The sequence below is a fragment of the Dendrobates tinctorius genome, unplaced genomic scaffold (assembly GCF_039654945.1).
Source record: "Dendrobates tinctorius isolate UK_male_01 unplaced genomic scaffold, ASM3965494v1 ptg000078l, whole genome shotgun sequence".
Lineage (NCBI taxonomy): Eukaryota > Metazoa > Chordata > Amphibia > Anura > Dendrobatidae > Dendrobates > Dendrobates tinctorius.
This window is the reverse complement of record NW_027361746.1, coordinates 10,357,849-10,372,375: the sequence shown is the minus strand read 5'-3', so window position 1 is coordinate 10,372,375 and position 14,527 is coordinate 10,357,849.

The following is a 14,527-nucleotide window of genomic DNA, read 5'->3' as shown; positions in this document are numbered from 1 at the left end:
AAAATAAATCTTGCAATTTTTACAATGTCCACTGGAGCTTTTTTTTTAGACTCGAACTTCCCTTTGTTTCAGGAAACAACATATGTACATAGCCACAATAATTTGATCCTGACCTTAATCTTTTGTATTGAAACATCTAATGAGCATGTGCAAAGGTGAGGGTGAGGGAAATAAGAGCAAGGGAAGCTGTGACATCACCTATTGTGATGGGTGGATCCTGTATTATCAGCTGTTTATAGAGTTGTTCCCTTCCATTGGAATCTTGTCTCTGATAATGTGAAGTTTTGCTGAAAACTCTTCCTAAAAGGAAGCATGAGTCTTAAAAAGCTTCCGTGACCAGTGTGAAAATTGCCAGATTTTAATTTTTGTTTCACAAATGAAAAAAAAAATTGCCAATAATTTTTTTATTAAAACACGTATCACAAAATTTTTTATTAAAAAACAGTAGGTCATTTTCTGATGATAAACTCCTTCTAGCAACTATTAATCTTTCATTTTATCTTTGGTTTTGAATCACTTTGTCACACACAGCTTTCTAAAGTCATGAACTTGATATGACAAGTTTCCTTGAGCATTCTTTATCCCTCTCCCCACATATTTGTTATTTTGAGAGTTTTGGGCAAATGGGCGTACTGGTACGTCTTGACGATTATGAGTGTACACAGGAGCTGAGCCTACTCAATCGATGTAGGCAGCTTGACTGAACTGATAGCTGAGCTCCTGCTGTAAGAGCAAGGGACGGTACCAGCACCACCCCTCCAAATGCCGCAATCATAGGTATCACACCATTTAAAAGATAGCAAGAGGGAGAGGGCACACTCTCTCATGCCATCGGCACCCAAGCAACGTAATTACAAGGAACTGAGTTGCCATGGCAGATGGAGATCATATAATGCCCACCAAGATTTATATTTAAATCTCTGAAATACATGATTCAGACAAAACCTCAAACAGATCCATTGAATGGACTCATTCAACTGGAATGGCAACAGCATTGGTGGTGAGTATAGGGTGTTTTTTTTGGGTGGAGGAACACAGTAATTGAGAAGAGGTTGTCCGAGTAGTAAATAACCCCTTTAAAAGTAATGAAAAAGGTTATGTACGTCAAAATGCTACCATTACATGTTCAACTGACTCCACAAGACAAGCCCCCATTCGGGTCCATCATATGTTAATGGAAATATAGGGGATGTCCATATTACTGGTAGCACAAAGGTTCTGGAAAAGTGACATGGCTCTTTGTAAGTAAATCTAGTGAATTCTGTACTCTCAACTCCAAAATTCCCCCTCCTTTTTGAACTCCTCAGTGTGCCTAAACCACAGTTAGCATCCACATGTTTGTCAGTAATGTCACGAGGAAAGCCCACTTAATTTATAGGGTATATGTCTCCAGAAGCACGAGCTGGACACAATGTATTGGGCACTACAATGCACAGGCACTACCATGTACTGGGCAGTAACATGACAGATTTGCAATTTTCCCTCAGCAACATCCAATGCTGAGGGAGTCAAAGTTGTCATGACACCTGTATATGAATTTCTAGAGAGCTGTAATTTCCAATATAGAGTAAATTGAGTGGTTTTGTTTACTGTTTTGGCACCGGGAGGCTCTGCAAATGGAGTTTGCAAACTCTTCTGGGAAAATCTGCTCTCCAAAAGTCAAATATCCTCCTTCCCTCCCGAGTCTCATCATGCCAAGTTTGGCAGAAATTGTGTAGAAAATTATGAAACCATTTTTACTTATTTCCCCATGTATAAATGTAAAATCTGGGGCTAAAACAACATTTTAGTGGTAAAAATGTCCATTTTTTTCTTCATTGTCCAATTGGATAGAGTTTTGTTTAACACCTGTGGTGTCAATATTCTCACTGAACACCTAGATGAGGGATGTTGTTAGTAACATGAGGACACTTATGGGAGGGTCCTGCTGTTCTGGCACCTCATGGGTTCTGTAAATGTGGCATGGCTCCCGTAAATCATTCCTGCAAAATCTGCAATCAAATAAGGGGTTTCTTCCTTTCTGAGCATTGCACTGTGCCTGAAAAGAGATTTTTGACCACATATAGCGAACTCAGGAGAAATTGTGCAACAAATTATGTAGTCCATTTTTTCCCATTAGCACTTTTGAAAATTTAAAATTTAGGCTACAAGAACATTTTAGTAAAAAATATATAATTTTTCATTTCCACAGCCCAATGTTATGCAATTCCTTGAAACCTCTGTGGGTTTAAAAAGCTCACTATATTCTTAGATAAGTTCCTTGATAGTTGTAGTTTCCAAAATTGGTTCACTTTTGGGGGGTTTCTGCTGTCTTTGCATGCAAGGGGATCTGGAAATATGGCATGGCATTAGCAATCAGTCTAGAAAACATTGCACTCCAAAAATTAGGTAGTGCAATTTTCCTTTCGAGGCATGCAGTGTGCCCAACCAGTAGATTTTGACGATAAATATGCTATCAGCGTACTGAGCACAACAAATTCTGGGGTCCATATTTTTCTGTTACCTATGTAACAATGAAAAATTGGGGGCTAAAACAACATTTTCATGAACATGCAATGTAATATTCCAGTTTCATAACTCAATATTATATAGTTATGTGATGCGCGAGTGAGTTTAAGATCCTCACGATACACCTAAATGATCTAAATTAATTCTTTGAGGGATGTATTTTCAATTTTTTTCCTTTTTTTGTGCCTTGGAGACTTGGCAAATGTGAAATGTTGTCTGCAGTCTAATCCTATAAAAGTTGCACTCCACAAACCAACAAGCGCTCCTTCCCTTTCGAGCCCTGCCATGTGACCAAACAGTAGATTCGTACATATGGGGTATCTGTGTACTCCAGAAATTGCACAACACATTTGTCCTATTACCCTCTGGAAACTGAGAAAGTTTTGGCTAAAGCAACATATTCTTGGAAAAAACTCATTTTCTCATTTTTCTCATTTTTCATTTTCTCTGTCCAATGTTGTAAAATTCTGCAACTCACCTGTTGGTTTAAATTGCTCACCATACCCCTAGAAAAATTCCCCGAGGGGTGCAGTTTCTAAAATGTAGTCACTTGTGGGGATTTCTTATTCTTTGCCACTTCAGGGACTTTCTAAATGTGACATAGTGTCTGCAAAATGTTGCAGCAAAAATTGTGCTCAAAAGTCAAATAGCGCTTCTTCCCTTCTGAACTCTGCAATGTGCCCAAACGGTAGTTTCCAGCCATATTTTGGGTATTCTGGGGAAAATGAACCCCACAATCTATTGTACTATTTCTCTTATAACCTTTGTGAAAATGAGAATTTTGAGCCTAATTCAACATTTTCATGGGAAAAAATGTAATATTTAATTTTCAAAATAATAACATTTTGTGAAGCTACAGAAGATCAAGATGGTTATCACACTCATCTAATAATTTCTTGGGTTTTGTGGTTTCCAAAATGTAGTCACTTGTGTGAGGTTGGCATCCTGGGGGCTCTGCAAATGCAACATGGCATTCATAAGCATGTTCACCCAAATTTAATCTTTAAGAAACAAATAGCGCTGCTTCCGTTCTGAGCCCTGCCGTGTGCCCAAACAGTAGTTTGCAGCCACATACGGGTAAAGTGAAAAATTTGAGGCTAAAGTAAAATACGAAAAGGTTCACTGTCATATTTGATGATAAAGAAAAACTTTATTTTGCCACCTCAGGGACTTTCTAAATGTGGCATAGTGTCGACAAAATGTTGTAGCAAAAATTGTGCTCAAAAGTCGGCAGAGTGGACTAAGCTAACTTAGTTTTCTTAATGTTTGAAACATCTTTCTTTTTTAGAAAGTTCTATCTTTTTCTTTTTTACATAAAGCAATAAGAAGTGTTAAGATTTTAAAATCAAAGTTTTTTTAAGCTTTATTGATAATTTTGTGGCAATTTGCAAATGTCATACTTTTTTAATCTATTTTTTTAAATTATTGATTAAAATTAGAGATCTTTTGAAATTTGAATTCACTGACTTTGTGAATTTAACCACAAATTTTGACTCAATAAATTATCATGTAATTGCTCAGAATATACAGGTGGTAGACAGGATAGAGAGGTCCACACTGACCATAAGAGCTTACACCCTACAGGAGAGAGAAAAGAGCCTGCTGACCATAAGCGCTTACCCCCTACAGAAGAGAGAGAGAGAAAGGATCCTGATGACCATAAGAGCTTACACCCTACATGAGAGAGTGGACCCTGCTGACCTTAAGAGCTTATACCCTACACGAGAGAGGACCCCGCTGACCATAAGAGATTACACTCTACAGAAGAGAGAAGACCCTATTGACCATAAGAAATGTCACTATACAGGAAAGAGAGATGACCCCACTGATCATACGTGCTTACACCCTACAGGAGAGAGGACTCCACTGACCATAAGAGCTTATTCCCTATATGAGAGAGAGGACCCTGCTGGCCATAAGAGCTTACACTCTACAGGAGAGAGAAGATCATATTAACCATAAGAACTGTTACTATACGGGAAAGTGAGAGGACCCCACTGATCTTAAGGGCTTACACTCTACAGGAGAGAGAGCGAGAGAGGACCACACTGACCATAAAAACTTACACCCTACAGGAGAGAGGACTTCGCTGACATAAGAGCTTACACTCTACAGGAGAGAGCATGAGAGAGGACCACACTGACCAAAAGAGCTTACACCCTACAGGAGAGAGGACTCCACTGTCCATAAGAGCTTACATCCTACATGAAAGAGAGGACCCTGCTGACCATAAGAGCTTATATTCTCCAGGAGATAGTGAGAGAGGACCACACTGACCATAAGAGTTTACACCCTACAGGAGAGAGGACCCCGCTGACTTTAAGAACTTACCCCTACAGGAGAGAGAGAGGCCCCCAATGTCCATAAGAGCTTACATCCTACATGAAAGAGAGGACCCCGCTGACGATAAGAGCTTACATTCTACAGGAGAGAGAGCGAGAGAGGATCACACTGACCATAAGAGGTAACACCCTACAGGACAGAGAGGATCCCGATGACCATAAGACCTTACCTCCTACAGGAGAGAGAAGATCACACTGACTACAAGAACTTACAAACTACATGAGAGAGAGGACCCAGCTGACCATAAGAGCTTATGGGTCGCCCCATCCCAGGGCTGTGGGGTACTCGGTACCGGGCTGGCGTCAGGGGGATGTGTAATGGCAGCTGTGACCCGGTCCGTGGCCCTGGGCGCCCAAATCAATGATGGTTTGTAATATAGTTTATGTGATAGTTCGTGACGCCACTTATGGTGTTTGGCAAACAAGGTGTTAAGCCAACGCTGCATGCAGATCCTCGGGGGCTGATGGTGTGTTGCAGCATAGATGGTGTAGCTCCCCACAGGTGAAGCTGTAACCCCAGGGCAGTGTAGATGTGGGGACACTTTGATGGTGTAGTGTCCACTGCAGGGGATGTGAGGAATGTTGGTACCCAGATGTAGCGGTTTTGGCGCGCAATTGAATGGAAGACACCAGGGCATGTAGTTCCAAAGCTTTACTCACAGTTCATGGTACACACTGATGCCTGCCTCCGTTCCGTGTCCTCCGGGGCAGAGACTCAATCAACCTCCCGGGCAAGTCAGGCTTCTCCTCTCCAACACTCCGCCAACATGTACCTTCTCCTCTATTGCACCTTTTAGTGTGAAGAGCTCCAGTACCGTGGTACTCTGAAGTTCCTCCTGTCAGATGTTCCTAACAACTCTACTTGTATGACAGACAGCTGTAGCCTCTCTCGGGGACTCCTTTCTCCAGAGTCCTGGCTCTCTATTCAGTTGCTGTTGTGCCCCAAATCTTAGATGGGAGTTGTGCATTTACAGCCAACTACTCCACCGGTGTCTGCTGCAGAACCATAAGTGTCCATACAACCTCGGGGACCAGGCCCCGGCCTTGCGCTGAGAACCTATAGGCAGGGTTCCTCTTCCAACCCACAACTCCTCTCTGTTCTCCTACTCCTTCGTTCCGCGCTGCTACTTCTCTCTCTCTTATGGAAGCTTAGGTTGCAGTTCTATGTCTTTCTCCTTCTGTTCCTTTCCCGTGCCAGCTGACTCAGATCACTGAGGCAGTTCCAGCACTCCTTCCTCCATCCCTTCCTCCAGGGATCCCCACTCCTCCCGAGTAGCTTCCTTCCACACTGACCCTCTGTCAGACTGAACTCAACTCCCAAACCTTCCAAACCCTTTATAATAATAATAATAATAATTTTTATTTATATAGCGCCAACATATTCCGCAGCACTTTACAATTAAGCGGGGACATGTACAGACAATAAATTCAATACAAGTTAAGACAATTCAAACAATGACATTAGGAGTGAGGTCCCTGCTCGCAAGCTTACAATCTACAAGGAAATGGGGGGACACAGTAGGTGAGAAATGCTTGTTAATTCAGGTCTGGCAATTATAATAGGGATTTTCATATAAAGCTGCATGATCCGGTCATCAGCCCGTGTGTTTAAGTGCAATAGACAAGTATCAAGTGCAGTTATGTGCATGAAGGGTGTGGAGACAGATGAATAGTAGGGTGCAGATTCAGAATAATATTTGGAAGGAGGGAACAGGGCAAAGTTAGCTTGCTGAGTAGTTGATGCGATAGGCTTCTTTGAAGAGATGGGTTTTCAAAGCGCGCTTGAATAGGTCAGGGCTAGGTATCAGTCTGATCGTCTGGGGAAGTGCATTCCAGAGAGCTGGAGCAGCACGAGAGAAGTCTTGGAGACTTCTGAATCTCAATTGATATGAATCTCAACTCCACCCACCTCCCAGTACATCTCGTGTTGCGAAGCAAGGCCCCACGAAAGGTGCTCTGCTACCCTCTAAGCATGGAGCCGCAATGTCGTCAGTGCTGAACTATCCTGTGTGTGGGGTGAAGGTTGGAGTGTGGAAAGGAGTTCCCAACTTACCTAGTTGGTGGGGCACTACACCTTAGGAGAAGGTGCAGTACCTCTGTGGCGACTGAGCCTCAGGGGCGCCACACTTACACTCTACAGGAGAGAGAAGACCCTTTTGACCATAAGAGCTGTCACTATACGGGAGAGAGAGAGGACACCACTGACCATAAGATCTTACACTCTACAGGAGAGAGAGTGAGAGAGGATCACACTGACTATAAGAGCTAACATCCTACAGGAGAGAGGACCCCACTGACCATAAGAGTCTACCTCCTACAGGAGAGAGAGAGAGGATCACACTGACGATTAGAGCTTACACCCTACACAAGAAAGAGGACCCCGCTGACCATAAGAGCTTACACTCTACAGGAGAGAGAAGACCCTATTGACCATAAGAGCTGCCACTATATGGGAGAGAGAGAGGACTCCATTGACCATAAAAGCTTACACTCTACCGGAGAGAGAGTGAGAGAGGACCACACTGACCATAAGAGCTTACACCCTACAGGATAGAGGACTCCGCTGAACATAAGAGCTTACACTCTACAGGAGAGAGAGAGGACCACACTGACCATAAGAGGTTACACCCTACAGGATAGAAAACTCAGCTGACCATAAGAGCTTACACCCTATACGAGAGAAATGACCCCACTGACCATAAGAGCTTACACTCTACAGGAGAGAGAGCGAGAGAGGATCATACTGACGATAAGAGCTAACACCCTACAGGAGAGAGAGAGGACCCCGATGACCATAAGACCTTACCTCCTACAGGAGAGAGAGGACACCACTGTCCATAAGAGCTTACACCCTACATGAGAGAGAGGACTCCGGTGTGCATAAGAGCTTACACTCTACAGGAGAGAGAGAAACCGCTGATCCGTGATGACCCAGGTACTGACCACCACTGTCCAAGGATGATAATCCGCTACATATGATAGCTGCAGGACATTTTAGGGTGCCAGTGCTACACAGCAAAATTACATTAGCTCGTTCTCTGATACTTCAGTAGTGTGGGGACTGTTGCAGAGCAATTTTTTGTTGTGAACAAATCTCAAAGTTTTCGAATTTGCGTGAAGCCGCAAATTTCAGAAAATTCAACTGGAACTTGATCCTCTGCTGATCGATTCACTAATATCTAATTAAAATTTCTCTTTAATTGAAAAAAATGCATATTTCATATAGCATGATGAAAAAGATGGTACCTATCACATAATATGCTGTTGCTATAGATCTGTTTTGCTTAACAAATCGATATTTGAGCAGAACAGAAAAATAAGGCATTTGTGTTTGTCTGTCCTATTAAAAAAAGAAAACTTTGATACCAAACTTTAAAATATGAAGAAGACACCGCTCTAGAGCTATAGATCTGGAAAGAAATCATACAATTACTGCTTTAAAAAAATAAATATTATTGCCAACTGTGATGTTAACTGCCCTAATGCAGCAAGGACACAGAAATGACCAGAGGTCCCCAAAGACATTACATGGTCAACTTATCCCACCCTATATGTCAGTTTGGACACATTTTTTATCTAATGTATATGATGGACTTTAGTTTTTTTTTAGGGTTATTATTTAAAGGGAATCTGTCAACAGGTCTTTGCCATGTAATCTAAGAGCAGCATGATGTAGGTGCCAAGACCCTGAGTCCAGCTATGCATCATTTGCTGGTCTGCATGCTGTCATTTTGATACAATCCTTGCTTTTTCTGCTGCAGAATTAGCAGTGCTCAGAATGCTCAGCCCTGAATAATCCCACCCACACCACTGATTGGCAGCTTTGTGTCTACACTACATAGCAACAGAAAACTGCTAAACAGTGGTGAGGGCGAGATTACACACAACAGTTGACTAGAAGGCACAAGACATCTAGTCCTGTAGTGATGTCATAGACCTAATGGAAAAGAGAAGAATTAGCTGGGTAGAAGGGCAAAATGAGCAATTGTAAGTACACAGTGCTATATAATATGATGACTGCAATATATTAAGAGGATAAAAGCTTTGAGTGATAATATAAGATTGTAATGATCCATATATGTTTATGGACACTGATGAATGTGATTAACACACACATTTAACACAACAATCGAGATAAACCATTACTAAGAACTGAACTCTATCCATGAACAAATTCATGACATAAAGTGTATTGTGCTTCTCTGAAGTCTTAACATTCTTCTCTTTCCAGGCTTAAATTTTGTTTGTCTTTCATATGATTCTTTCCAAATATCTGTTATTCGAGGCTGTGATTCACATATACAATGTTTGCCAAATCTCCCACGTAGTTGGGCACAACACAAGGCAGTAGAATGTCGTTCAAGAACGCAATCATCTGAAATGTGGTCTGCTGTTAGTGCCGTAAACAGTTCTTACCAGTAGATAATATGACACTTGAATATTTGCCCTTTCAATTGTATCTTCCTACATTGTCCACTGTTTCTGTTAATTTTATTTGCTTTATTCCAGAGTGCCAACTGACACATGTATCTCATCACACGTACTAGTCAGGCCTGTGTGGTGACAGAATCTGATTATGAAGTTCTAGTTTATATTTGCGCTTGACTGCCTAGTAATTGGGGGAAACACAGTCGTTATACTCTTGGCGTATGACCTCAGATTTCTTAACAGGGAAACAATGCAGTTAAAATCATTTGTCTGTAATTTTAAATTGTTGTCTTCTTTAGACACTTGTTTCTTAGATGTCCTACTAAAGCATGATGAGCTAATACAGAAGAGTCTATACTTCACATTCCTTTTCTTTCACATACGAGCCATATCTTTTTTTTTATAGCTGAAGTCAAAAGACAGTGCTGAATTGATTTCATCAAGTTAGTGCAAATCAACTCATAAAACTAAGTCCATTGGCCAGGTAAGTAACCTTTGGCCACTGGCTGGGAGCCTTGAGAAAGGTCTACTACCTGTCGACACACACAGTTTTTCTTTTGAGTAGCCAATCTGACGTGATTTCATCATTGTGACTTAACACACATGTGATGTCCACAAGGTCACCTAATTAAAGAATAACTGTGAATGATGGGAGGTTAGTGGCTGATGGCTCCTGTACAGATCTGGCTGATAGATTGAGTAATGCAGATCTATTATCACCCATTCTAGTGCTCAACCATGGGATCTGCTGGAGGTCACCATTAGAGCTCAACCATGGGATCTGCTGGAGTTCACCATTAGAGCTCAACCATGGGATCTGCTGGAGTTCACCATTAGTGCTCAACCATGGGATCTGCTGGAGTTCAGCCATGGTGTCTAATATTTTGACAGTAAGAACTGCGCTAGCTTCAAATGGCAACTAAAGGCTCATTCACACAACTGTATTATCAGTCTGAGTGCTGACAGTGGAAGAAACGTACCAATGTTGGACCAATGTTATTCAATGGGGTAGTGAATACTAGCGATTATTTTGAGTGACCAAATTTGTGTGTGAAAAAAATTACAGCATGCACTAGTCTCTTCCATTCAAGTGTATGGGTGCCAAAAAGACAGATGCTACACAATATCACACTACAGCGATTTCTACATATACATTGCAATTCTGTAACATAGGAAACTGTAAATGGTCTTGTAAATGATTAATAGCTGCTGTATAAAAAGCAGATTACATACGGGTTCCAAGTGAGGAAAAAATTGTCCCACTTTTCTGGATGAAACTCTGAACGATTTTTTATACGCTCGTGTGAACCTTTGTAAGGGGTTGCAATGTATGGTATCTGCCCCTAACCCCTTTAAGTTACGTCCCAGCTAGATATAAATGTGGTTTATTAATATTGTAAATTCTCAATGTCTAGAACTGTGTATTTATGATAGGGAAAGTGCAGTGTTAATTTTGGCTACCAGATGGGGCACAGAGATCTTAGAACTGAACATAGTATAGTAGGAATAAGGGAACCAGCATGTAAGTAGTTAACATAGGAGGGGTACAGTGGATAGGGCAGGGAGGACTTCCTGATAGTTCTAGTTTGGGCTCATGGCGCCCATTAGCTCAGGCGGGCTGACTAGTCCAGGGCAACACCGTGCCATGCAACGTTATACGAGTTTAAGGCCCAGCCATATAGTATCCGTGGCCAGGGTTTCATAAGAAGAAACGACATCAACAGTGCTAGTGGTGCAGCTTAAGTGGGAAATGCAGTTGCTAGAGAAGACTAAGCAGTGTGGGCAGGTTGCTCATCATGTGGCAGCTTATTGCGTAGACTGATGCCCTCAGCACTGGGGTGAAACAGTTGAAGGAGTCCCCAAACAGACTAAGGTTGGACAGAGAGACTGCTGAGGGATCGAAAGGTACGGTCCATCCTGTAAGCAAGCTTAGTGACAGAGAGAGGACAGGGACAGAAGAAGAGTTGCATGTTGTGAAACCTGATGTTGATGCTGGAAAGAATACAAATATACTGTGTACAAAATTCAGTAAAATTGAAAGTTGAATTGGACTGTGGCTCATTTTGTACAAAACTGGACCGAGGAAGCCTTCAGAAGCGTACAGAGTACTCTGACGTTACTGGTGAAGGAGCTACAGGTACGCAGAGTTATGGACAGTGTGTTCATGTGATGGGAGGTCAGGGTGCGCTAATGCAAATACTCTTAGCCACGCCACCCTGGCCTTCCCTCTCACCTTCCCTGAAAAAAATAAGAGGAAACAATGATATCAAGAAAGAGAAAAAATTGACTCGAAGTGTAGGATATTCGAAGAACCCAAAAAATCGGTAAGTTTGATGATTTAACTTCATTTTTAATATTGTATTTGTTCCTATTTTTGTTTTATTAGTTCTAAATAAGATATGTGCAGTGTGCACAGGAATTTATTCATAATTTTTTTTAAACTATATTCCGGCCCTCCAATGGTCCGAGGGACCGTGATCTGGCCCCCTGTTTAAAAAGTTTGAGGACCCCTGGTCTATAGCATACTGTAAATATAATTATCACTATGGATATACAGGTACCATGTCTAAGAAAAATAAGCTATAATTACCAGTAACTCGTATCCTTAATGTTGCGCTCTTAAGCATATGGAAACCAAATAGCAGTCACCAGAACAAAAGAATAGCACACCAATGAGCATTTTGTGTGGAGTTTATAGCTTCCTCAGGGGGAAATTACTGATAGTTATAGCGTACGGCTTTTTTGATATGGTATCTGTATGTCCATAGTGATCGTTATATGACCATAACATTACACATTTTTTATCCCTATAATATTTTTGCTGTGTTCCCAACTCAACTAGCCTCGCCCTCTCCCAGCTCTACCGGCCAGCAGCTACTTTGTAGATGCAACTCAGATTCCCTGTTGTAAATCCAGATCCCTGTACCAAGATTAAAGTGTTAAGGCCATGTTACTACTGGGATCTGCTAAATGGAGTGACTTGTATCACATCTGTTTGTAGAAGCCCCATTAAGAGCTGAAAGGTTTCCATGTAAATTTCAGCCTGTGTTTTTCAGCGTATCTGTAGAATGTTTTCTCTGCTCTCCCTGAGACTATAGATACTTTGTTCCCTCAACTCACGGGAGATCTGTATACAACTCTCTTTCCCTCCTTGCTGCTATCACTATAGTAAGAGAATGTAGGGGAAGAGCACATAGGACTATCAGTTTTATAGATCACACAGCTAGATAAAAAAACGTTCCTAAATTCTGTAGCAAAAAAAGGTCAATTTTTTTAATGAACACTATTTAGAAAATTGCTTAACTTTGCAATTAGTAGACAAATACACGATTAAAAAATATGTCCACTTGTGTATATAGCCTTTAAAATTAATGTGTCATGAATGATCAATAAATGGTGAACTGTGTAGAAAATGTAAAACAAAGGTGCATTTGCTAAAACAAATTCTAAAAATGATATGCTTGTATGTTAACACAACATATGGTCTCACTGGGCGATTTTCCATTTTGCACTTTCATTTTTTCTTCCCCTTCTTCCAAGAGCAATAACTTTTTTATTTTTTGGGTTCACATAGTCAAATGAGGGCTTGTTGTTTGCAGAATGACTTGTGAATCTTACTCTTTTTTTGCCATATAATGCACTGAAAAAAAAGAAATAAAAATTCCAGATGTGGTGAAACTGAACATTAAATGCAATTCCACAAGTGCTATAAAAATAACCGGGCAATATGATATTCACGTCTGGTATTATTACGTCGATTTCAAACTTGGATAGGTGTTTTTTTTGTTTGTTTGTTCTTTAATATATGTGTTGATTTTTTTTTAATTTGTAAAAAAACCCCACATTTTTATTCTGAGACCCATAATCTTTTCATTTTTACATTGATGGAGCTGTAGGATGGCTTGTTTTTTGTGTGGTGAGCTGATCATTTTATTGATACGCTGTTTTGATCGCTTCCTATTGTAATTTTTGGTTGAGTAGCAGTGATTATAAAATTGTGGCATTTCAATTTTATTTAACCAATTGAGTAAATTAATTTTATTTTATTTTGATAGATGAGACTTGCACAAATACTAAATATGTTTTTTTTTATTTCTTAGTTTTTCAATTTTTGGGGAAAAGAGTAGGGGTTCATATGAATTTTTATGTTTTAAATGGTTAATATTTAAAAAAAAAAATATTTTCACTGGGTTATTTAGTCTCTTTAGGGAACGTGAACCTAGAATCATCTGATGGCTTATATTATATACTGTATATACTGTGATACCACAGTATTGCAATATATAGCAAAATGCGACTTTCCATTGGAGTTCGCCATGAGACTGAGCGTCACATGAGGACCAAGACAGCAGTTACTAAGGTCTTCAGCCATGGTGACCTCTTGGCTCCCGGGGATCGCGTTGGAGAGACCGAGTGCTAGTGGAAGCCGGTGCTCTTGCGTCTTTTGAATGCCACTGTCAAAGTGGTCAAATTACAGCAGTTGGCATCTGCCTGGTATGCTGCAAGCTCAGCTCCTGAGCCTGCTCCACACATGGTGATTCCTAATAGGACGTATTATTACGTCCTATGTAGGAAGGGTTTAAAAATGGATTCAGGTTGTAAATAGACAACTTAGTTTCATAGTTAAAGTTGAGCAAAATCATTTGCAAGTGTTTCGTCCATCGACCATATTGGCAGTCTGTGGCCACCAGGCCAGAGCATGTGAACCCCCTCCTACATGCAGCATCCCCAACACTTCTTCTGATAATAGTCCTTCGAGATGTCATGTGTGTGTCATGCCACAACATCATGGGGTCTACTTATCAGAAGAGGCACAGGGGTACCGCAGGTAGCAAGATGTTTACAATCCTCTCGCCTGGTGGCCAAAGATTGTCAACTTGGCCAATGGACAAGGTTCCTGTGAATATTGTTGTTAAACTTTAGTCACAGTTTATATTTGAGCTCTCTATTTGTGTGTGACCGATGTGTTTATGCAGGCTACGGCTGTTTCAAGTAGCTTTGAAAAACAACTGGAGAAAGAGTTCTTCTAAATTAGCATTTCTTCCTCTTCTCCAGCTGGATACAGATCCTTGTTTTGAAGTGTGCAGTAATGATCCTATTCGACAGGTATGCACAAATCTAATTTTTTCATTAGTAATATTTCCAAGAAAACAAGTGATGAAAAATAAAAAAATAGCTTTCAACTCATGTGTAAATCGACCAGTCATCAAGATGATTGGAATTAGAGTCTTAGCAAAACAAGTTATCCT